We start from the raw sequence: 25,761 nt of genomic DNA, 5'->3' as shown, positions 1-25,761 counted from the left end.
TAGATCAATTTACTCACGAAGGCGCGCTCATGTTAAATTATTGTCGTCATGCAGCGTATTAGTACAAGTAACTCGCTCGTGTTTACAAGTTGTCTTAGTGTGCGTGAGACAAGTAAGAGTATGGACAGCAAAAAAATACAAATTAGATTAAATTTGTTAATTTAATTTTATAAAAAATTAAATATTTTGACGTGCTTTAATGAGTGAATATATATATATGAAGTGGATACTTAAAGGCCTAAAGTTTAAACAGCGCAAATAAATATTGTTTTAGATAAATCATCCTTAAAATATATTAATTTTATAACATTACTCATATTATATTGATCATAAGTATATTTTCCGGTGAGCCGTTGCACTTCTCACGTATATATTAACAACGTACGTGAAACAACTTTAAGATAACAATTAGTCAACTCATTAAAATTGTATTTGTCTAATTAGGCGTTTCGCTCAAATGAGTTATCACGAGCCCGACAAACGCAGTCCACGTTACGCACGACTTTTTGATTAAAATACTAGGAATTATTTGTAATAAGACTGAAATAATCTCAACAATAATTATTAGTTAAAAATTGGCAAATGTCCTATTGAACGTTTGACTGAATTTTTAGAACAATTAACATTCCAATCCGATTAATATTTATGTATTTCAATGTAACATTTTCCTATTAAATTTTTTTGCATTTTTAGCATCTAAACAGTACCAATTTGCTTGGCTTATAACCAACAATAGGATAGGAAAGAGTTTGGATGATTTTTTTAATGATACAGATAGGCGGACGGGTAATTGTGATGGGAAGTGGTCACCAACACCCATAGACATTGGCGTTATAAGAAATACTAACTATCCTTACACTACCAATACGCCAACCTTGGGAACTAAGATATTATATCATGTAGTTAAACTGGTTCAGTAATCCTTGAAACCTGAATACAAAAATATTGAGCATTTCTGTTGGCGGTAGAATATCTGATTGGTGAGTGGTGATACCTACCCAGACGGGCTTGCACAAAGCCTTACCACCAAGTGATGATGATAATGATGAAACAATACCAAAAAAAAGCCCTTGTAAAATCAAATCAGTTATCTATTTTTAGTATCGAAGGCGATCGAAGCTGAGAACGCGTTGAAAAAAAATAGTGGCCGAACAAACGTCATACTTACGTTCGGCAAGTTACAAGGGTTGTTGTCATGCACACCAAAATAATAAAGTTAGCTCGTTGCTTTTCATTCTTTTGTAATGCGACCATCTATCTAAATATCCTGTATATAAATAATTTAATCTAAGTAAGTATCTACGGAAGCGTTCTCTATTCCAACATTGCTTCAAAAATATCAGCCAAATTAAAAACCATAATTTCAGGTCGGTTAAAATCACAAAGACTTCGCCAAGTGTCGTAGCATTTTCAATTTAATGAATTCAAATTTTTAATTAGCCTAATTACGTTAAATTTATGCGCGCTAGCGTTATCGCCATTATTAATTTCTTTATAAAATATGATTGTTTCACTGAAATATGGGAGTGTATGTTTCTAGGAATTCATACAAGTAAATAATAAGCCTTTTCAATTTAGCGATATTCTTGTTATGAGAGCTTTATTTTATTTTCGGACTTAAGATTTTTTTTACAAGAAATTCGCTTTAAAATCTTACATGAACATAAATGTATGATTTACTTTAAATTATGATAAATCAAATAATCAACTTACATGGTAGGAAAGGCTTTGTGCGATCCCGTCTGGAGAGGTACCACAAGAGTGTAGTCAGCCAGTGTAACTACAGACACAGGGGTCATAGTTTAGCTCCCAAGGTCACACATTGGCGATGTAAGGAATGATAAATCTTTTTTAGAACGCCTATGTTTATGAGAAGTAGTGTAAATTCATTCAGATAGCCCATTTGCCAGTCCATCTACCCATTTGAAATAACTCAAAAATAAAAATTAATGTACACGTCCATTTTTTAAAGACACTATTGCACACCTCGAACACGAAACATTTATAAAATGCAAAATGCGAATCGCTCAACTCTTATTATTTCAACAAATAAAAACAGCACATATAATATGATAAAAAACACGAAAAAATAGCATGAGGACATTCGAATGAATAATTCTGTTATAAGTTATTTTATTTTAAAATAAACTTGGTATTGTTGGTATCCGGTTTGAAGGAATGTAAGGAATGGTTAATATTTCATACAGTGCCTTTGTCTATGGGCGGTGGTGACCACTTACCATCAGGTGGCCCATATGCTCGTCCGCCAAACTATATCATAAAAATTATATATATATTTAAAATAAACAAAAATCTAAAATAAATCGGGTATTTTAGTATTATTTTATTTATGTGTGTAAGAATGTACCACGCCCAAACAATCTTTATAAGGATATTCCATATATTTTTCATTAGGTTTTTGTTCTAGCAAGACTTAATTAATTAAATCTCTTAAACATTTTCCTAATAGGTTTCCTTAATCATTACTATTTATATTATAACTCACTATCTGACATTAAATAAAGCTGGTAAATGGCGTATTGGGCAAAACTATTCATTACATTCTTTCTCGTTTAACGGTGGAAATCGCTTTTATAGCGCATGAACTATAAACCTGTAGTACTTTTTATTAAAATATGTTTATATGAAACACTCTTTGTGTTTAACAATAAAAAAAATCGGGACTAAAAAAGTCACAATATTAATTTTGAATTCTGACCATTTTGACTCAAGCGAAACAATTTAATTCATTTATTATTTTTTTGTTTAACTAATATTATATTTTGTTAATATTATTCGCGTTGATTGTAATACATTAATGTAAAAACACACATGGTTTTATTTCATTGGAAGTATCCATCAATTAACGGCCAAATAAATTCGGGTCTCTAATCAGTCGGGAAAAGTCGGGTCGGGTAATTTAAACAAATTTCCTTTGGGAAATTTTAATAAACACGACACTTAATTTAGGGTGGGATCTTCGGGCAATTTCGGACATTGAACAAATAAATTTAAAAAAAAAAAACAATCCCTCTAATTGCGAATAAAATACAAATTAAAAAAAAATTCAAGGTTGTTAACATCTAATGACATGTGGAAGTTAATGAAAAAAACAAAATTCTTACCTTTTGTATGAAAAACGCTCTATTCTCCTTATATTTCCTTCTGCAAGGCACGCCGTTCATAACTTCGAATGCATCCGTTAAGTTCGTATAGTACAACACAGAATTACGAATATTTATCGAATGTTTAGATTGAAGAAATAAATCAGTATCTGATTGACCAATAGAGATACAACCAGAATGTTTTGCTTTACGAAAATAAGCAAATCCTATTGGACAACATTTTATAATACACACATTGTTATTTGCACAAGTATAATTTTGAATCATTGATATTTTCGTGACTCTAATTTCCTCTGTCATTTGATTATTCAACGCAACTGTAGTTTTAAAATAAAATATAATAAAACTATATTTTAAAATATTTTTAATTTTTAACATGTTTCCCTTTAAACACACGTTTGGCTTTTGAAGCGGTGCGGATAAATTAAACGAACATTTACAATTTCATTGCTTTCAAGTAATTTAAGTAATGAAATAGAATATTAATTGCTAAGGAATTAAAATGTGCATTCATATGGGAATAGATAAAACTACACTGACTTTTTAAATTATAAATTTAATACAGTTAAAATTCAACAATACAAAACATTACAAAAAGAAACTATACATGTTATAGATAGAACAGTAACGAACCATAAAACTATTGAAAAGCAAGATATTTGATCACAAATAAATAAAAATCAATTATATTTAAGTACACGAGATGTTAAATATAAAAATAATAACGTGAAGTTATTAAAATAGACAATATATCATAAATCTAATAATAAAAGCGTCTTTGTGCTGAGTTTAGTAAACGTCATGAAATGTTCTTATTCTAAAATCTACTGTATCATAAAAACAATATGGCCATGATTTATATCATATAATAATATTAGCAAGACTGCAATTATGTATAAGGTGATAAAGAGGCAGTTTCGTCAATAAATATCCTATAGATTAGAAGTACTAAAATGTTTTTAAATTTACACTTAAAGATTCATCACTCAGAACAGCACATAACACTAAGAGATCTATTTATTGTTCCTCGTACATTACACAATAATTCTAAATTTCTACAGCGTCTGGGAACACATGATCCAAATAAGCTTGATCGTAGCTCTGTATAGGCTTTGGTCTCTCAACTTTTTCTTTCACCGATTGTCTCAAATTTTCACTACTGTTCCTATTAAATCTTGATGCAATCTCTTTAACCTTTCCAGGTCGAGGCATCGAGTTTGTTTTTGTGTCTTGTACTTTTTGCTCCGCTTTAAGTTCCTCAAAAGAACGTTCTTTTTCATTCTCTTGCACTGGTTCATTGTGGACTTCGAAATTTTTAACTTTTTTACTTCCATTTGAAGCTCTTTTAGGGCCAATCCTTTTAAAATCATTATCTTTATCTTGGGTTTTCCTGACAACATTATTCTTTCTTCCCGAATTATTTCGTTCGTATATTCGACCCTTATTATAAAAACTATTACGAGGGTTGTTTTTATTTTGTGCATCAGTCGTGTGATTATTCTCAGAAGCTCTAACCACTCCGAATTGTGGGTTAATGGAATACTTAACATCTTGGTTGCTCTGACATGAGTAACTTTGTTCATTTTTATTATTTCGTCGATTACTTCTATTAGACTTTCTATGTCTTGGGTCAGATTTAAATGTAGAAAAATTATTATCGTTATAGTAATTGTTATTAATTTCATTAAATTTAAAATGTTGCGGATCAAAAGCGTGCGTCCTTTGGTGTGTTAGAGGCTTAGACAGCGATAAGTATTTAGGCGGTTCCCCGTGATTATTTATAGTTAACTCGTACTGAATATGCGGATCGTGTACCGCATAAACGTTTTCTTTGGCTTCTTTTTCCAACGACGAAATTGCTGCCTATTAATTAAAAAAAAAAAAAAAAATAACATTTAATTTTATATATACGACGAAAGAATATTTAAGTAACATTTGAATAACAAAAAAATTACACGTAAGCTTGTCGATTTCGTAGAAGTTATATTTTACGTAATGAAAGTATAATTGGTTGAAAATATCCTTATGGGGAAAATATGTTATTGCAAAATGTACTTAGTTATAGTGATCTAAATACATAAGCGGGACGGTGCTCATATTGCTCATTGTTATGTTAATACCTTAAAATGCCAAGTTGATTTACATGTCTGCACTCACAGTAATTAAACGTCGTTTGGATGTGAATCATGGTGACAGGTGAATAAACGAAAGCTTGTTTAATAAAAGAGACGATAATGGAATACGTAAAGGAAACGACAAATACCAATAATTGCGAATATTATTTGACGAAATTACACTTAATTCGTGAATTTGTTTTTACTCACTCTCTGTGTCTGTTGACGTAAAATAAATAAGATAAAATAATAAAACGTTAAATGATATTTTAAGGATAAAGATTCATATTTGAATCGCATCACAAATTTATCTATTTATAAAAAGCGAAATACCACTCACTGATTAATCACGAAATCTCAGAAAATATAACACTTACAAACTTGAAATTTGTATGTGTTGTTTGTATTTGTATGTGTAAAAATTCGGATTTTACGAAACTCCACCCCTAAGGGGGTAAAACGGGGTTGGAAGTTTGTGTTTTATTAATTTCGCGGGGATAAAGCCGCAGGTTCAGCTAGTTATTTTATAAATACTTTCAAAGCCCATGTGTGTGTATCGTATGAGTTTATTTATCAGAAGTTTAGTTATTAATTTGTCATGTTTTACTTTATTTGTTATCTGTCGACCATTTTGCCAATGAAAATGCTAATGCATTAATCCCAATACTCATTTAAATTTATGATATGTTTCTGCAAAACCAAGTTCAGAGTCAAAGTGGGATTACAAGAATTTAAATATAGTAGGTATAAGAGGTTAGACAACATGATTAATATTTGAGCGATGGTACCACGAAAACTTGTGTGAAAACAATAGGAAAAAACGTATTAAAATCTACCATAAGGCTGAACTCCCGTGAAGCATCTTTTGATCTCCCAGGAAAGATTTGAGGTATTTTCAACGCAGCAACGTTCGTTTAAATATGTCATGTATTTCCTACGCTACGACTAAGTACTGTTTGATTGCATTAAATTTATTGCGACTGTGGTATTTAGTGGTGCTGTATTATATCACACAAACAGTCAAAATCAGTTAATAGTGAAGTGCATCACACCTGTGCAGCTCACACGGTGGTGGGGGGTTGCAGCACGACGGCTGCACGACGCACTTGTAGCGCGCCAGGGGAGTACCGCGCCCCCGTTCCCCCCATTCCCCCGACGCCTCGCTCCGGACCCCCAGCTCCTACCCGCGAAACTGCAGCGGTCCTTGGCTGGTCGCGCGGCGAGTATACTGCGTCAGCGGGGAGCACTGTCTTTTCACTGTTTTTGAAAAAAAAAAAACTTTTGTTATGGATCCTCCATTACGAAAGATTGATGACCTCATACTAGACCGAGTCCAGTCGTGGTGGATTTTCTAAGGAAAACTAGCTATTAGCACATATTATTGTACACAATTTTGTGCGCAAACACTATTGCTTTATTCTTACAATAACATAATCCGATGGGACGGCAGTCAAGCCTCGAACAGAAATAAATCAGGCGCAGAGCCAGCAGCTTCACGTGCTTTCCAAGGCAACAATAAAATTTGAGTTTCCCTTCTGGCGCAGAGTCATTTTTATGGACCGTGGTAGCCACTTATTGTAAATCTGCCAGCCTTCTAACCTAACCTTTTTTTTTTTTTTTTTCTCGCTGGAAAAACGCGTTACGCGCTTCCCCCACGTGATGGGAGGTGGGGGGGTGTGTGGGACTCCCCGGAGCCCTGGACGCCGAGTGCGCCAAGGTACGCCGGGTTTACCCACTAAAAAACCAGCGGTACCCTCTCCGTCTTTCGGCGGGCGCCACGGGATCGCTTGCGCATGCTACCGTGACGCCCTGACGGTCGGCCCGCCTATGCGGGCCTCCAACACCTAGAGGGGGTTCTCGGGGTACTGAGACCCCCCCTAGTCCCTGCGACGCCTATTGAGGCGGGGGGAGAAGGTGCGCGTAGCGCTTCTTCCTCCTCCCCGGTCGTCTTCGGCGGAGCGGGTCTGCAGCGGCATCCTCTTCCCGCTCCCGCTCCGCGGCTTCCTTCTGCGACATCACGTTTTCGCAGAAGGAGCGCATCTCCGACCAACACGTCTCACTACCGAGCATTTCGTTGACGATGCTCGGCAGCGAGAGGTCTCCGCCCACAGTCGCCGCAAGGGTGTGCCTCTGGGGCCCCCACGCAGCACACTCACTCAGGGTGTGGAGCGCCGTGTCGACTGGCGCACCACACTCGTGGCAGGAGGGTGACACCTCCCGCCGCGCTATCCCGTGCAGGTACTTACCGAAGCATCCGTGCCCGGTAAGTACCTGCGTCATCCTGAAGGTGAGTGTGCCCTTCTTTCTCTCGACCCAGCGACTCAAGTGGGGGCGGATCGCCTCCACTGTCGCCAGGCCCGCCGTGGGTGACCCCAGGTCCTCCTGCCATCGGGCGATCAGGGCTCGCTGGGCTAGAGCCCTGATCCGCCCGACCTCCGCCGACCCTGGACGGTCGCCGCGGTTCCTCGCCTCGACCCGGAACCGGTACACTTCCGCGAGCACCTCCGCCTGGAGCTCCCAGGGCGGATCGCCCGCGAGAAGTGTCGCCGCAGCCCACGACACCGTACGGTACCCTCTGACGCCTCTCACCGCTATGACCCTCTGCGGCTTTCGCAGCAGGGCCCGGTTGTCAGCGGTGAGAGCGTCGACCCAGATCGGGGCACCGTACAGCGCCATCGACCTCACTACGCCGGAGTAGAGACGCCGGCATAGCGATCCCGGCCCCCCCACATTCGGAAGGAGGCGGCCGAGAGCGGCGGCGGCGTTGATGAGCCTCGGGCCGAGATGGACAAAATGCTGCCCGAAGCTCCATCGACCGTCCAGGATGAGGCCCAGATACTTCATCTGGGCCTGCACCTTGATCACCGTCCCCTGGACGGTGATACTCGCCCCTCGTGGGGGTCCTTTCCGTGGACCGTGGAAGAGGAGGGCCTCCGTTTTGGATATGGAGACCCTCAAGCCCAGCATTCCCATACGGTCCACGGTGAGAGCCGTTCCGACCTCGGCGAGGCGAGCCGCCTCCCGAAAGTCCCGCCCAGTCGCCGTGACGAGGGTGTCGTCAGCGTAGCACAACACCCCCATCCCGGGAAGGACGGGAGCTCGCAGGAGCCAGTCGAAACCGACGTTCCACAGAATTGGGCCGAGAACCGACCCCTGTGGAACGCCGCAGCCTACCCGACGCCGGACCAGCCTCCCATCGACCCCCGCCCAGAGGATCTCCCTGTCCTGGAGGTACGCCTCCAGCAGCCTCCTGAGATAGGTCGGCACCCCATGGTATCGGAGTGCCTCCCGTATCGTCTCGAAAGGGAGACTGTTGAAGGCGTTCGCCACGTCGAGCGACACCGCCAGGACGACTTTCCCCCGGGCCACCGCTTCCGTCGTCCGAGTCTTCAGGGCGTCCAGGGCGTCGACCGTCGACCGGCCCGCCCTGAACCCGTACTGAGCCTCCGAGAGACCCGGACCGACCTCCTCGAGGTGCTGAACGAGACGGGCTGCGAGGACCTTCTCGAAGAGTTTGCCCATCTCGTTCAGCAGCACTATTGGCCTGTATGCCGAAGGGGAATCCATCGGCCGACCTTCCTTCGGCAACAGGACCAATTTTCCCTCTTTCCAAGGCTTCGGAAACTGCCCGCTGCACAGACACTCGTCGAACAGCTCCCGAAGCCTTGCACCCAGGAATTCCAGGGCGTCGCACAGAACACGCCCTGGAACCCCGTCCGGACCCGGCGCCGTGTTCTTGGCCCTCAAGCGGCCGAGGGCCATCTCCATCTCCCGCTCCGTGATCAGTGGTGGAGCCACTGCGTCTTCGATCACGGAGCGGGGGGCCATCTGCGGAGGGACATGCTCGCCTGGATGGGGAAAGAGTTCCCCGACCAGGCGCAGGAGGAGTTCCGGCGTCAGCGTCTCAGTGACGGGGGCGCCTTGAGTGCGGAACTTCCCGCGTACGCCGCGGTACGGGCGCCCCCACGGGTCTCGATTGAGACCCGCCAGAAGCTCCTCCCTGGCCTTCTCCTTGGCCTTACTTATCGCCAGCTGCAGATCTTTTTTCAACTGGCGATAAGCGTCCAGCATTTGTCCCTCCAGGTCCGTGTCGAGGCCGTTGCGCCTTCGACAGCGGACGTAGGCCCTCCGCGCCCGGCAGCACGTCGCCCGAAGGTCGGCGATTTCGGGCGACCACCAATAGACGTGCCGGCGCGGAACCCTGCGCCGGGTCCGAGGCATGGCCGCATCGCAGACCTCCTTGAGCGAACTGCGCATGCGGCCCGCCAGCTCCTCTGCGCTGGCGCCCTCCGTCCTCCCCGCGGAACCCCACCGCTGCACGATGGCGGCCTCCTTGACCAGCTCTCGATCGACCTGGCCGAGAGACCACCTCGGCAGCGTAGTCGGCACCCTCTGGGGTTCCGCCGGCCTGCGAGAGGTGGAGATCTCGAATCGGATGTAACGGTGATCCGACAGAGTCTCCACCTCCTCCTCCACTCTCCAGTCGACCACTCTGCGTGCAACGACAGGGGTGGCGAACGAAACGTCCACCACGGAACCCCCCTGATGTCGCACGCAGGTGTGAACCTGCCCCCTGTTGAGAAGGGACAGGTCGGAGAGCAGGGCCCACACCTGGACGGCCCTCCCTCGCGGATTCGTGGCGGGGTTGCCCCAGGCACGCGACTTCGCGTTTAAGTCGCCGAGAACCATTATCGGTTTCGGCGACTGCCTGGCCACCGCAGCTCTGACTAAGCCGAGATAAGTCTCGAACTCAGCCAGGCTGCGGTTAGGGGAGAAGTACGTACCGACGACGACGTACTCCCCCCACCCCACCACTACGTAGCCCGAGCCCCTCTCGATGAGTGAGAGGGGAGGGCCCGTTCCGCTCCTCGTGAGGACCGCCACGGTGTCGTCCGAGTCCCCCAGCCAGTGAGGTAGGGGAGGGACGAAATAGGGCTCGCAGGCCACCGCCAGGTCTACCTGCCACTCCGCCATGGACTGCAGCAGTAGGTCCTGCGCTCCGGCGGAGTGGTTGACGTTCGTTTGGAGGAGGCTTATTTGTTCTGGCATCCTTGAGTCGAACTAGCTCCCTCCGTAGCCTGGCGGCTTTCCTCGCGCGGGGCGGTCTTGGCTCCTAGAGCCGCCTTACCCTTCGTGATGGGGGGGTTGCAATCCCTCGCCCCCATCAGATGCCCGGAGGGCTTCCCGGCCTCCGCGCAGACCGCGCACCGCATCTTGGCCGTGCATACCGCTGACTTGTGGCCGTCCGAGCCACAGCGGTAGCACAGGCCACCCCTCTCCGCCTTCGACGGGCAGAGCGCCCTCGTGTGGCCAAAGCCCATACATTTGTAGCAGCGCATAGGGCGCTGCTCCACGACGGCCACCTTGGCCGAGCTCCACCCGACGAGGAGGCGACCGGCAGCGGCCAGCTTTTTCGCTGCCGTGAGGGGGCAGGTGACCCGGACCATCCCCATATAGCCGGGTCCGCGCTGCATCACGCCGCACTTCACCGACTCTATGGAGCAGTCGCCTGCGCGCGCGATCGCCGCGGCCAGTTTCTCCGAGGTGACGGAGTCGTCGAGCCCCGTCACCTTCAGGTCGGCCTTCTTAACTGGCCGCACTACGTCCGCGACCCCGTCGAGCGCTGTGCGGAGCTTCTCTGCCAACTTCTCGGCCTGCTCCGCTTGGGCTCTCGGCAGTTCGAGAACCCTGGCCCCGGTCGCCGTGCGTCGCACCTTCAGCCCACCGCTGATCCCTAGGTCCTGGAGCTTGACATTTTGTTCCGCTCTCTCCAGGACCTGCGCGTAGGTGACGCCCTTCCCTACTGCTTCCGGCTGCAACGTGAGAACGATTGCAGCCGATCGAGGGGTAGCCAGTTTCGTCTTGGCTGGCTGGGGCGTTTTCGGCGGTGCTTTAGCAGCAGAAGGGGCGGTCTTGCTCCCCTTCTTACCCTTTCTCACCACCGTGGACCAGGACGTCTCCTGGTTCGGTGGCGTTTGGGACGTCGCCGGTGCCGGTGCGCTCGGTGGGCAAGCGGTGGGCGCGGTCTGAGCGGTTCGTGGAGCCGCCTTCCTAGGCCTTGCTGAGGCTCCTCCGTCCTGGCGGGCCGTTGAGGTAGATGGCGGTCGTTCCTGCGACGGCTGCGGTTTATCCGCCGCAGAGGGAGGTCGCTGCATCCTCGCAGGGAGGCGCTCTTCCAGGCCCGCCAGTTGGTCCTTCATCGCCGCGCCGATCGACGTGACGATGAAGTCCTTCAGCTCTTTCATCGAGGGAGCACTTTGCGGGGTGTTGGACGTCTCGTTTGCCGCTACCAACGTGGTACGCATCTCCGCGTACTCACGTCGGTGGGCTTTGATTTCCGCCTTGAGGTTTTCGACCTCTCTGTGCAGGCGGTTGTTGTCCGCCCTGAGCCTCCTGCTCTCGTCAGCCTCCGTCCGAGAGGCGAGGGCCTCGACCACACCCTCTAGAGAGGCCGCTGCGTCTTTCAGCCTCTTGATAAATCCTCCTTTTAAGTTGGAGGATTTTAATGCGACCTCTCTGATCTCGGTCGCACACCTTCCAGCCTCCGCGCGGAGCTCCTCGGCATTGAGGTTGGCCGGATCTTTTATCGGTGGGGTCGGCTCTTCGACCACCGGCGCCGCAGCCGGCACCTTTTTGAAGGCTCGGCTGCGCAGGGTCCGCTCGAAGGCGAGCTCCCTCTCTTCCTCCTCCTTATTTTTTAGGTCAGCCCTTGCACGGCTGAGCCCGTTCTTCTTGCTGTTGCCGCGGCGGTCGGCAACGGGTCTCGCCGTATCCGAGCCCGAGTCGGATTCGGCGTCATTTTCAAGCCGGACCGAGGCGTCCGACGCAGTCTCCATATCGGAGTCCATGGTTTTGTTAGCCTTAAGCAGCCAAAGAAGCGGCTTCCCTCAGGAAGTACGTGGCTGAGGGTGGCTCTAAGGCATCATTTGTGATCCTCAGAGCCCGGGCTCTCAGGTCGGCCGATAAAAATTTTTTGTATGAAAAATGACTCTCTCTGTTCTATATATATATAACAAGGAGGGTGGGTGGTCGCAAATTTTCGGTTTTTCCAGAATATCTCCGGAACGGAGAGGCCGATCCGGGAGTGTGATGCGTCGACGGATGCAGGACAGAGGGCCCCACAATCGCGCCGAACAACGGAAAGAGGTAGGACAGCAGATGGATTTACTGTGGAGGAAAAACTGGGAAAAAATCGAAAAAAGCAAGAAAAAACAGGTAAAACAGGTGAAATTAAAAGTTTAGAAAAATTCAAAATGCAGGGAGCAAATGAGAGCGCGAAGTAATATTTAAGAGGATTTTTTCCGCGAAGAAAACACGAAAAAAATTTTTAAAATGTACTTCGACGATTCGAAGATTCGAACCGCTTAGGTAGACTTTAAAGCGTGAACCGATTTTTTAACGAATAATCGATTCGATGTTCGGTTTAAAAAATTAATTACTCCGGAACGGAGAGGCCGATCCGGTAGTGTGATATCTCTGCGGATGCAGGACAGAAGGACCCACAAACGCGCCAAACAGTAGAAAGAGATACGAATGCAAATAAAAAAGTTAAAATTAAAAAATAGAAAAAATGCAAAGAAAAAAGTTAACAAAATTTTCGGTTTTTCGAGAATATCTCCGGAACGGAGAGGCCGATCCGGGAGTGTGATGCGTCGACGGATGCAGGACAGAGGGCCCCACAATCGCGCCGAACAACGGAAAGAGGTAGGACAGCAGATGGATTTACTGTGGAGGAAAAACTGGGAAAAAATCGAAAAAAGCAAGAAAAAACAGGTAAAACAGGTGAAATTAAAAGTTTAGAAAAATTCAAAATGCAGGGAGCAAATGAGAGCGCGAAGTAATATTTAAGAGGATTTTTTCCGCGAAGAAAACACGAAAAAAATTTTTAAAATGTACTTCGACGATTCGAAGATTCGAACCGCTTAGGTAGACTTTAAAGCGTGAACCGATTTTTTAACGAATAATCGATTCGATGTTCGGTTTAAAAAATTAATTACTCCGGAACGGAGAGGCCGATCCGGTAGTGTGATATCTCTGCGGATGCAGGACAGAAGGACCCACAAACGCGCCAAACAGTAGAAAGAGATACGAATGCAAATAAAAAAGTTAAAATTAAAAAATAGAAAAAATGCAAAGAAAAAAGTTAACAAAATTTTCGGTTTTTCGAGAATATCTCCGGAACGGAGAGGCCGATCCGGGAGTGTGATGCGTCGACGGATGCAGGACAGAGGGCCCCACAATCGCGCCGAACAACGGAAAGAGGTAGGACAGCAGATGGATTTACTGTGGAGGAAAAACTGGGAAAAAATCGAAAAAAGCAAGAAAAAACAGGTAAAACAGGTGAAATTAAAAGTTTAGAAAAATTCAAAATGCAGGGAGCAAATGAGAGCGCGAAGTAATATTTAAGAGGATTTTTTCCGCGAAGAAAACACGAAAAAAATTTTTAAAATGTACTTCGACGATTCGAAGATTCGAACCGCTTAGGTAGACTTTAAAGCGTGAACCGATTTTTTAACGAATAATCGATTCGATGTTCGGTTTAAAAAATTAATTACTCCGGAACGGAGAGGCCGATCCGGTAGTGTGATATCTCTGCGGATGCAGGACAGAAGGACCCACAAACGCGCCAAACAGTAGAAAGAGATACGAATGCAAATAAAAAAGTTAAAATTAAAAAATAGAAAAAATGCAAAGAAAAAAGTTAACAAAATTTTCGGTTTTTCGAGAATATCTCCGGAACGGAGAGGCCGATCCGGGAGTGTGATGCGTCGACGGATGCAGGACAGAGGGCCCCACAATCGCGCCGAACAACGGAAAGAGGTAGGACAGCAGATGGATTTACTGTGGAGGAAAAACTGGGAAAAAATCGAAAAAAGCAAGAAAAAACAGGTAAAACAGGTGAAATTAAAAGTTTAGAAAAATTCAAAATGCAGGGAGCAAATGAGAGCGCGAAGTAATATTTAAGAGGATTTTTTCCGCGAAGAAAACACGAAAAAAATTTTTAAAATGTACTTCGACGATTCGAAGATTCGAACCGCTTAGGTAGACTTTAAAGCGTGAACCGATTTTTTAACGAATAATCGATTCGATGTTCGGTTTAAAAAATTAATTACTCCGGAACGGAGAGGCCGATCCGGTAGTGTGATATCTCTGCGGATGCAGGACAGAAGGACCCACAAACGCGCCAAACAGTAGAAAGAGATACGAATGCAAATAAAAAAGTTAAAATTAAAAAATAGAAAAAATGCAAAGAAAAAAGTTAACAAAATTTTCGGTTTTTCGAGAATATCTCCGGAACGGAGAGGCCGATCCGGGAGTGTGATGCGTCGACGGATGCAGGACAGAGGGCCCCACAATCGCGCCGAACAACGGAAAGAGGTAGGACAGCAGATGGATTTACTGTGGAGGAAAAACTGGGAAAAAATCGAAAAAAGCAAGAAAAAACAGGTAAAACAGGTGAAATTAAAAGTTTAGAAAAATTCAAAATGCAGGGAGCAAATGAGAGCGCGAAGTAATATTTAAGAGGATTTTTTCCGCGAAGAAAACACGAAAAAAATTTTTAAAATGTACTTCGACGATTCGAAGATTCGAACCGCTTAGGTAGACTTTAAAGCGTGAACCGATTTTTTAACGAATAATCGATTCGATGTTCGGTTTAAAAAATTAATTACTCCGGAACGGAGAGGCCGATCCGGTAGTGTGATATCTCTGCGGATGCAGGACAGAAGGACCCACAAACGCGCCAAACAGTAGAAAGAGATACGAATGCAAATAAAAAAGTTAAAATTAAAAAATAGAAAAAATGCAAAGAAAAAAGTTAACAAAATTTTCGGTTTTTCGAGAATATCTCCGGAACGGAGAGGCCGATCCGGGAGTGTGATGCGTCGACGGATGCAGGACAGAGGGCCCCACAATCGCGCCGAACAACGGAAAGAGGTAGGACAGCAGATGGATTTACTGTGGAGGAAAAACTGGGAAAAAATCGAAAAAAGCAAGAAAAAACAGGTAAAACAGGTGAAATTAAAAGTTTAGAAAAATTCAAAATGCAGGGAGCAAATGAGAGCGCGAAGTAATATTTAAGAGGATTTTTTCCGCGAAGAAAACACGAAAAAAATTTTTAAAATGTACTTCGACGATTCGAAGATTCGAACCGCTTAGGTAGACTTTAAAGCGTGAACCGATTTTTTAACGAATAATCGATTCGATGTTCGGTTTAAAAAATTAATTACTCCGGAACGGAGAGGCCGATCCGGTAGTGTGATATCTCTGCGGATGCAGGACAGAAGGACCCACAAACGCGCCAAACAGTAGAAAGAGATACGAATGCAAATAAAAAAGTTAAAATTAAAAAATAGAAAAAATGCAAAGAAAAAAGTTAACAAAATTTTCGGTTTTTCGAGAATATCTCCGGAACGGAGAGGCCGATCCGGGAGTGTGATGCGTCGACGGATGCAGGACAGAGGGCCCCACAATCGCGCCGAACAACGGAAAGAGGTAGGACAGCAGATGGATTTACTGTGGAGGAAAAACTGGGAAAAAATCGAAAAAAGCAAGAAAAAACAGGTAAAACGGGTGAAATTAAAAGTTTAGAAAAATTCAAAATGCAGGGAGCAAATGAGAGCGCGAAGTAATATTTAAGAGGATTTTTTCCGCGAAGAAAACACGAAAAAAATTTTTAAAATGTACTTCGACGATTCGAAGATTCGAACCGCTTAGGTAGACTTTAAAGCGTGAACCGATTTTTTAACGAATAATCGATTCGATGTTCGGTTTAAAAAATTAATTACTCCGGAACGGAGAGGCCGATCCGGTAGTGTGATATCTCTGCGGATGCAGGACAGAAGGACCCACAAACGCGCCAAACAGTAGAAAGAGATACGAATGCAAATAAAAAAGTTAAAATTAAAAAATAGAAAAAATGCAAAGAAAAAAGTTAACAAAATTTTCGGTTTTTCGAGAATATCTCCGGAACGGAGAGGCCGATCCGGGAGTGTGATGCGTCGACGGATGCAGGACAGAGGGCCCCACAATCGCGCCGAACAACGGAAAGAGGTAGGACAGCAGATGGATTTACTGTGGAGGAAAAACTGGGAAAAAATCGAAAAAAGCAAGAAAAAACAGGTAAAACGGGTGAAATTAAAAGTTTAGAAAAATTCAAAATGCAGGGAGCAAATGAGAGCGCGAAGTAATATTTAAGAGGATTTTTTCCGCGAAGAAAACACGAAAAAAATTTTTAAAATGTACTTCGACGATTCGAAGATTCGAACCGCTTAGGTAGACTTTAAAGCGTGAACCGATTTTTTAACGAATAATCGATTCGATGTTCGGTTTAAAAAATTAATTACTCCGGAACGGAGAGGCCGATTCGGTAGTGTGATATCTCTGCGGATGCAGGACAGAAGGACCCACAAACGCGCCAAACAGTAGAAAGAGATACGAATGCAAATAAAAAAGTTAAAATTAAAAAATAGAAAAAATGCAAAGAAAAAAGTTAACAAAATTTTCGGTTTTTCGAGAATATCTCCGGAACGGAGAGGCCGATCCGGGAGTGTGATGCGTCGACGGATGCAGGACAGAGGGCCCCACAATCGCGCCGAACAACGGAAAGAGGTAGGACAGCAGATGGATTTACTGTGGAGGAAAAACTGGGAAAAAATCGAAAAAAGCAAGAAAAAACAGGTAAAACAGGTGAAATTAAAAGTTTAGAAAAATTCAAAATGCAGGGAGCAAATGAGAGCGCGAAGTAATATTTAAGAGGATTTTTTCCGCGAAGAAAACACGAAAAAAATTTTTAAAATGTACTTCGACGATTCGAAGATTCGAACCGCTTAGGTAGACTTTAAAGCGTGAACCGATTTTTTAACGAATAATCGATTCGATGTTCGGTTTAAAAAATTAATTACTCCGGAACGGAGAGGCCGATCCGGTAGTGTGATATCTCTGCGGATGCAGGACAGAAGGACCCACAAACGCGCCAAACAGTAGAAAGAGATACGAATGCAAATAAAAAAGTTAAAATTAAAAAATAGAAAAAATGCAAAGAAAAAAGTTAACAAAATTTTCGGTTTTTCGAGAATATCTCCGGAACGGAGAGGCCGATCCGGGAGTGTGATGCGTCGACGGATGCAGGACAGAGGGCCCCACAATCGCGCCGAACAACGGAAAGAGGTAGGACAGCAGATGGATTTACTGTGGAGGAAAAACTGGGAAAAAATCGAAAAAAGCAAGAAAAAACAGGTAAAACAGGTGAAATTAAAAGTTTAGAAAAATTCAAAATGCAGGGAGCAAATGAGAGCGCGAAGTAATATTTAAGAGGATTTTTTCCGCGAAGAAAACACGAAAAAAATTTTTAAAATGTACTTCGACGATTCGAAGATTCGAACCGCTTAGGTAGACTTTAAAGCGTGAACCGATTTTTTAACGAATAATCGATTCGATGTTCGGTTTAAAAAATTAATTACTCCGGAACGGAGAGGCCGATCCGGTAGTGTGATATCTCTGCGGATGCAGGACAGAAGGACCCACAAACGCGCCAAACAGTAGAAAGAGATACGAATGCAAATAAAAAAGTTAAAATTAAAAAATAGAAAAAATGCAAAGAAAAAAGTTAACAAAATTTTCGGTTTTTCGAGAATATCTCCGGAACGGAGAGGCCGATCCGGGAGTGTGATGCGTCGACGGATGCAGGACAGAGGGCCCCACAATCGCGCCGAACAACGGAAAGAGGTAGGACAGCAGATGGATTTACTGTGGAGGAAAAACTGGGAAAAAATCGAAAAAAGCAAGAAAAAACAGGTAAAACAGGTGAAATTAAAAGTTTAGAAAAATTCAAAATGCAGGGAGCAAATGAGAGCGCGAAGTAATATTTAAGAGGATTTTTTCCGCGAAGAAAACACGAAAAAAATTTTTAAAATGTACTTCGACGATTCGAAGATTCGAACCGCTTAGGTAGACTTTAAAGCGTGAACCGATTTTTTAACGAATAATCGATTCGATGTTCGGTTTAAAAAATTAATTACTCCGGAACGGAGAGGCCGATCCGGTAGTGTGATATCTCTGCGGATGCAGGACAGAAGGACCCACAAACGCGCCAAACAGTAGAAAGAGATACGAATGCAAATAAAAAAGTTAAAATTAAAAAATAGAAAAAATGCAAAGAAAAAAGTTAACAAAATTTTCGGTTTTTCGAGAATATCTCCGGAACGGAGAGGCCGATCCGGGAGTGTGATGCGTCGACGGATGCAGGACAGAGGGCCCCACAATCGCGCCGAACAACGGAAAGAGGTAGGACAGCAGATGGATTTACTGTGGAGGAAAAACTGGGAAAAAATCGAAAAAAGCAAGAAAAAACAGGTAAAACAGGTGAAATTAAAAGTTTAGAAAAATTCAAAATGCAGGGAGCAAATGAGAGCGCGAAGTAATATTTAAGAGGATTTTTTCCGCGAAGAAAACACGAAAAAAATTTTTAAAATGTACTTCGACGATTCGAAGATTCGAACCGCTTAGGTAGACTTTAAAGCGTGAACCGATTTTTTAACGAATAATCGATTCGATGTTCGGTTTAAAAAATTAATTACTCCGGAACGGAGAGGCCGATCCGGTAGTGTGATATCTCTGCGGATGCAGGACAGAAGGACCCACAAACGCGCCAAACAGTAGAAAGAGATACGAATGCAAATAAAAAAGTTAAAATTAAAAAATAGAAAAAATGCAAAGAAAAAAGTTAACAAAATTTTCGGTTTTTCGAGAATATCTCCGGAACGGAGAGGCCGATCCGGGAGTGTGATGCGTCGACGGATGCAGGACAGAGGGCCCCACAATCGCGCCGAACAACGGAAAGAGGTAGGACAGCAGATGGATTTACTGTGGAGGAAAAACTGGGAAAAAATCGAAAAAAGCAAGAAAAAACAGGTAAAACAGGTGAAATTAAAAGTTTAGAAAAATTCAAAATGCAGGGAGCAAATGAGAGCGCGAAGTAATATTTAAGAGGATTTTTTCCGCGAAGAAAACACGAAAAAAATTTTTAAAATGTACTTCGACGATTCGAAGATTCGAACCGCTTAGGTAGACTTTAAAGCGTGAACCGATTTTTTAACGAATAATCGATTCGATGTTCGGTTTAAAAAATTAATTACTCCGGAACGGAGAGGCCGATCCGGTAGTGTGATATCTCTGCGGATGCAGGACAGAAGGACCCACAAACGCGCCAAACAGTAGAAAGAGATACGAATGCAAATAAAAAAGTTAAAATTAAAAAATAGAAAAAATGCAAAGAAAAAAGTTAACAAAATTTTCGGTTTTTCGAGAATATCTCCGGAACGGAGAGGCCGATCCGGGAGTGTGATGCGTCGACGGATGCAGGACAGAGGGCCCCACAATCGCGCCGAACAACGGAAAGAGGTAGGACAGCAGATGGATTTACTGTGGAGGAAAAACTGGGAAAAAATCGAAAAAAGCAAGAAAAAACAGGTAAAACAGGTGAAATTAAAAGTTTAGAAAAATTCAAAATGCAGGGAGCAAATGAGAGCGCAAAGTAATATTTAAGAGGATTTTTTCCGCGAAGAAAACACGAAAAAAATTTTTAAAATGTACTTCGACGATTCGAAGATTCGAACCGCTTAGGTAGACTTTAAAGCGTGAACCGATTTTTTAACGAATAATCGATTCGATGTTCGGTTTAAAAAATTAATTACTCCGGAACGGAGAGGCCGATCCGGTAGTGTGATATCTCTGCGGATGCAGGACAGAAGGACCCACAAACGCGCCAAACAGTAGAAAGAGATACGAATGCAAATAAAAAAGTTAAAATTAAAAAATAGAAAAAATGCAAAGAAAAAAGTTAACAAAATTTTCGGTTTTTCGAGAATATCTCCGGAACGGAGAGGCCGATCCGGGAGTGTGATGCGTCGACGGATGCAGGACAGAGGGCCCCACAATCGCGCCGAACAACGGAAAGAGGTAGGACAGCAGATGGATTTACTGTGGAGGAAAAACTGGGAAAAAATCGAAAAAAGCAAGAAAAAACAGGTAAAACAGGTGAAATTAAAAGTTTAGAAAAATTCAAAATGCAGGGAGCAAATGAGAGCGCAAAGTAATATTTAAGAGGATTTTTTCCGCGAAGAAAACACGAAAAAAATTTTTAAAATGTACTTCACTCCCGCAGGGCCTGTGCCGACAGCCCCGACCCGGACAGAGTCAACGGGACAGTTACCAACCCTGGCTATGGCTGCAGCCAACTTGGCCTTTGTGACAGAGTCGTCCAGCCCCGTGATCCTCAGCTCGGTCATCCTCACGGGTAGAACGACGTTGGCCACGCCATCCAAGGCGACGCGGAGCTTATCCGCCAGTCGCCCAGCCTGCTCCTGATTCTGCGACTTGGGCAACTCCAGGACCCTAGCACCGGTGGCAGCGCGGCGGATCTTGATGCCCTCCCCTATGCCCAGCTGCGCCAGGTCGACGCTCTGCTCGGCCTTCTCTAGCACCTGAGCGTACGTCACTCCCTTCTCCTCTGCCTCAGGCTGCAGAGAGATGATGACGGCAGCGGTGCGAGGCATGGATATTCTGCCCTTCTTCAATGCTACCGCCGGGGTGGTTGTGGGCTTGCTTGCCACTGGTGGAGAAGGTTTCTTGCCCTTTTTCCCTTTCCGGACAACAGTGGCCCAACTTTCCTCCTGTCCCGTACCAGCTTGGGCTGGGGGGACGGGCGTTCTAGCTGCCGGTGGTACCGTTGCAGCCGGAGTTGTCCTATTAGTTTTGGTCTGTTTCTGCTTTTTGGGAGCAGAGGCCGTGGGTGGCATCGCAGGCCTCGGTGCGTCCAGTTCTTCGGCTGTAGCTGGTGGACTACTTACTCTTGGGAGAGGGAGTCTGGCGTCCAGCATCGCACCGATCGAGATCGTGATGAACTCTCTCAGTTCATCGATCATTGCAACGCTAGATGAAGTGGCCGCAGAAGGCCCACTCGAAGCCGTCATGATCGCCCTCATGTCGGCGAACTCCCTCCTGTGAGCCTTCAGGTCCTCTTTGAGGTTTTCAACTTCCCGTCGAAGGCGGCTATTGTCCGCCTGCAGACGCCGTGTCTCTTCCGCCTCGGTGCGAGAAGAGAGGACCTCGACTATCGCCTGTAGGGCGGCAGCCGATTCCTTGAGGCTTTTAATGTAGCCGCCCTTGAGGTTGCCCGATTTTTTGGCAACCAGGAGAATAGCGGCTACGTTGCGCTCCGCCTCCGCATGCAGTTCCACCGCTCCGAGCGTCGCTGGATCCGCCATGTTGCTTGTCACCGACGATGACGGCACTACAGCGTCCTTCCCTTCGGTTGGTGCCTTTTTAAAGGCACGACTGCGGAGCGCCCTCTCGAAGGTAACTTCCCGTTCCTCCTCCTCCTTTTTCTTTAATTCGGCCCTAGCCCGGGTGAGGCCGTTACCTTTACTTTCGACGCGGCGGTGGGCAGCGAGTCTCGCCGTCTTGACGCTCCGCGGCTTCCTTCTGCGACATCACGTTTTCGCAGAAGGAGCGCATCTCCGACCAACACGTCTCGCTACCGAGCATTTCGTTGATGATGCTCGGCAGCGAGATGTCTCCGCCCATAGTCGCCGCAAGGGTGTGCCTCTGGGGCCCCCACGCAGCACACTCACTCAGGGTGTGGAGCGCCGTGTCGACTGGCGCACCACACTCGTGGCAGGAGGGTGACACCTCCCGCCGCGCTATCCCGTGCAGGTACTTACCGAAGCATCCGTGCCCGGTAAGTACCTGCGTCATCCTGAAGGTGAGTGTGCCCTTCTTCCTCTCGACCCAGCGACTCAAGTGGGGGCGGATCGCCTCCACTGTCGCCAGGCCCGCCGTGGGTGACCCCAGGTCCTCCTGCCATCGGGCGATCAGGGCTCGCTGGGCTAGAGCCCTGATCCGCCCGACCTCCGCCGACCCTGGACGGTCGCCGCGGTTCCTCGCCTCGACCCGGAACCGGTACACTTCCGCGAGCACCTCCGCCTGGAGCTCCCAGGGCGGATCGCCCGCGAGAAGTGTCGCCGCAGCCCACGACACCGTCCGGTACCCTCTGACGCCTCTCACCGCTATGACCCTCTGCGGCTTTCGCAGCAGGGCCCGGTTGTCAGCGGTGAGGGCGTCGACCCAGATCGGGGCACCGTACAGCGCCATCGACCTCACTACGCCGGAGTAGAGACGCCGGCATAGCGATCCCGGCCCCCCCACATTCGGAAGGAGGCGGCCGAGAGCGGCGGCGGCGTTGATGAGCCTCGGGCCGAGATGGACAAAATGCTGCCCGAAGCTCCATCGACCGTCCAGGATGAGGCCCAGATACTTCATCTGGGCCTGCACCTTGATCACCGTCCCCTGGACGGTGATACTCGCCCCTCGTGGGGGTCCTTTCCGTGGACCGTGGAAGAGGAGGGCCTCCGTTTTGGATATGGAGACCCTCAAGCCCAGCATTCCCATACGGTCCACGGTGAGAGCCGTTCCGACCTCGGCGAGGCGAGCCGCCTCCCGAAAGTCCCGCCCAGTCGCCTTGACGAGGGTGTCGTCAGCGTAGCACAACACCCTCATCCCGGGAAGAACGGGAGCTCGCAGGAGCCAGTCGAAACCGACGTTCCACAGAATTGGGCCGAGAACCGACCCCGCGGCTTCCCTCCCGCCAGTCTTAGCCGTGGCCGACGAGCAAGCTCAAGCCGGCCAGGGCTACGGGAATGCGCGTGGCTCACCACCGCGGCCCTGCCAGCGGCCGTCGCTGTAAAAGGGCGACTCGCCGCGAAAGGCGCGCCAGGGTGTTACGGCGCACCTTCCGTCTCCGCCTCCGTCAGAACCGCGACGGACTCCCCCCGAGTCCGCCGCTGGAGGCCAGGCGGCAGCGGATGTAAAGTTCCGCCGCCGTCCACGCTGTGTCACGTCCGGTTAGGGCATCCGGCCCAGATGGTCACGGCGCCGCCGACCAGGTCTCCGTCGGCGCAGAGGAAGCGAATCGGGATCGTCCTCCTGAGGTGGCGCGTTCCGAGGTCCATGAAAAGCAAGGGCCTCGGACTTGTGCAAGGCCACCTCGAGGCCCAGTGCTCGGATGCGGTGAACCGCGTGTGCGACGCCGGCTGTGGCTCGATACGCCGCCTCCCGATGGGAGCTGCCGCGGGCCGACACGAGGGTGTCGTCGGCGTAGCATGTGACGCTGACCCCCCGCAGAGTGGCCCCGCGCAGCACCCAGTCGTACCCGATGTTCCACAGAAGGGGCCCCAATACCGAGCCCTGTGGAACACCGCACGTCATTGGTCTTCTTCTATCACCGTCGCTCGTCGGGTAGGAGACTGCTCTGCCCGCAAAGTAGTCACCGATCAGTCGCTGCAGGTAACACGGCACGTTGTGGTACCTCAGCGCTTCTCGGATGACTTCCCAGGGCAGGGAGTTGAAGGCGTTGGATATGTCCAACGAGACAGCCAACAAAACCCCGCCCTGAGTCACCTCCTCTTCTGCCAGGTCCCTTAGATTGGCGATCGCGTCCAGCGTCGAGCGGCCACGGCGAAAGCCATACTGTCGCTCGTTGAGTGTCGTCAGCGTAGCAGGTCACGCTGACCCCCCGCAACGTGGCCCCGCGAAGCACCCAATCGTAGCCGATGTTCCACAGTAACGGCCCCAAAACCGAGCCCTGTGGAACACCGCACGTCATGTCCCTCCTGCTAAATCCCTCCATCGTCGGGAACGCAACCGCCCTGCCGGAGAAGTAGTCGGCGACGGTTCGCTGCAGATATCCTGGAACGTTGTGGTACTTCAGGCTCTCGAGTACCACTTCCCAGGGCAGAGTGTTGAAGGCGTTGGAAATATCCAACGACACTGCCAGCAACACCCCACCCCGAGAGACCTCCTCCTCTGCTAGCTCCCTCAGCCTGGCGACTGCGTCCAGAGTAGAGCGGCCCCGGCGAAAGCCGAACTGCGACTCGCTCAGGCCCGGCTCCATGCTGTCGACTAGACGGGCTGCGATGATACGCTCAAAGAGCTTGCCCGCTTCGTCGAGCAGCACGATGGGTCGGTAGGCCGACGGCTGATCGGGGGCTCGTCCCTCCTTGCGGATGAGTACGAGCCTTCCCGTTTTCCACCGATTCGGAAACCTACCCTGAGCCAGGCAGGCGGAAAACAGCCGGCACGTGCCATCGCCCAACTCCTCCAGCGCGATCGCCAGCGCGCGTCCCGGTATCCCGTCAGGCCCGGGGGCTGTCCTTTTCGAACGGAGCTTCAGGACAGCCGCACCCAACTCCGCCTCGGTAACCGGGGACGCATGATCCGCCACCTCTCCGACGTATTCGGGCTCCATCGCCGGTGGGACGAACGCTTCTCTCTCCGGGAAAAGCTCCTCCGCGATTCGTCCCAGAAGCTGCGGCTGGATGGTCGTGGTGAGCGGGGGTGTCCAGGGTCGGAGCTTCTGTCTCACGACCCGATACGGTCTCCCCCACGGATCTGCCTCGAGAGAGGCGAGCCACTCCACCCACGCCGCTTCCTTCGCCTGTGCGATCGCCGTCCGGAGTGATACGCAAGCCTCCCTGTAGGAGGTGTAAAGAGCCTCCTCCAGGTTCTGGTCGCGTATCCGTCTCCTCCTCGACCTGGCGTATTGGCGGCGGGCCGCAACGCACGCTCTCCGCAGCGTCCGCAGTTCCGGGCGCCACCAGTATACACGACGACGTGGAGTCTGAGACTGCACCCTCGGCATCGCCACATCGCAAATGCGGAACAGGGCGGCACCGAGTCGGTCAGCCTCTCGGTCGACCTGGACGACCGGGTCGGAACCGGCGCACCAGGCCTCCACGATGGCCGCCTCTTTCGCCAACTGGCTGTCGAGGCGGCCCAGACTCCACCGCGGACCTTCTGACCGCTCAACAGCGGGCTGGATGACGGGAACCGCGGAGACATCGAATCGGATATATCTATGATCCGAAAGAGTCTCCACCCCCGTCTCCACCCTCCAATCCCGAACACGGCGGGCTAGGGCGATGGACGCGAACGTTAAGTCCACGATCGACTCGCCCCGCTGCCGCACGCACGTGCTCTCCGATCCGCTGTTGATCGTCGCGAGCCCCAGTGACACGGCCCACTCCTCTAGCACCTCTCCTCGGGCATCGGTCGCAGGGGAACCCCAAGCCGTGGATTTGGCATTGAAGTCCCCCGCGACTATCACCGGTCTCGGTGAAACCTGCCCGACCAGAGCCCCGACCTCAACCAGCAGTTGTTCAAACTCGGCGAGACTCCGGTTGGGAGAGGCGTAGACTCCCACGAACGCGCTGTTCTGTACGATGGCGGCCACGCACCCTCTGCCTTTGGCGACCCAATCGATCGCAGGGGCGCCGGCGATAGCGGGAGCGACGATGGAAATCACTCCCTCGTGGTCGGATACCCAGTCGTCCCGTAAATGAACGACGTAGGGCTCCGCCACCACTGCCACTCCGATTTGCCACTCCGCCATGCTCTGGACTAGGAGGTCCTGGGCTCTGGCGGAGTGGTTCAAGTTGGCCTGGAGACAACGCAGGGCCATTAGTGTG

At 47.9% G+C, this 25,761-nt stretch overlaps 1 long non-coding RNA gene across 1 annotated transcript in view; it reads right to left on the bottom strand.

Moving 5' to 3' along the window:
- Positions 1-3,665: 3,665 nt before the first annotated feature.
- LOC135194604 (uncharacterized) overlaps positions 3,666-25,761 on the bottom strand; it is a 35,191-nt gene continuing 13,095 nt past the window's right edge. The window contains exons 3-4 of the long non-coding RNA XR_010309850.1: positions 6,292-6,496; positions 3,666-4,988 (exon numbers count right to left, since the gene is read on the bottom strand). This is a non-coding gene — a long non-coding RNA (uncharacterized LOC135194604). The remainder of the gene's footprint in view (positions 4,989-6,291; positions 6,497-25,761) is intronic.

Source organism: Vanessa tameamea, chromosome W (genome assembly GCF_037043105.1).
Source record: "Vanessa tameamea isolate UH-Manoa-2023 chromosome W, ilVanTame1 primary haplotype, whole genome shotgun sequence".
In the NCBI taxonomy this organism is placed as follows: domain Eukaryota; kingdom Metazoa; phylum Arthropoda; class Insecta; order Lepidoptera; family Nymphalidae; genus Vanessa; species Vanessa tameamea.
The sequence above is the reverse complement of the archived record's forward strand: the minus strand, read 5'-3'. Positions and strand labels throughout refer to the sequence as shown.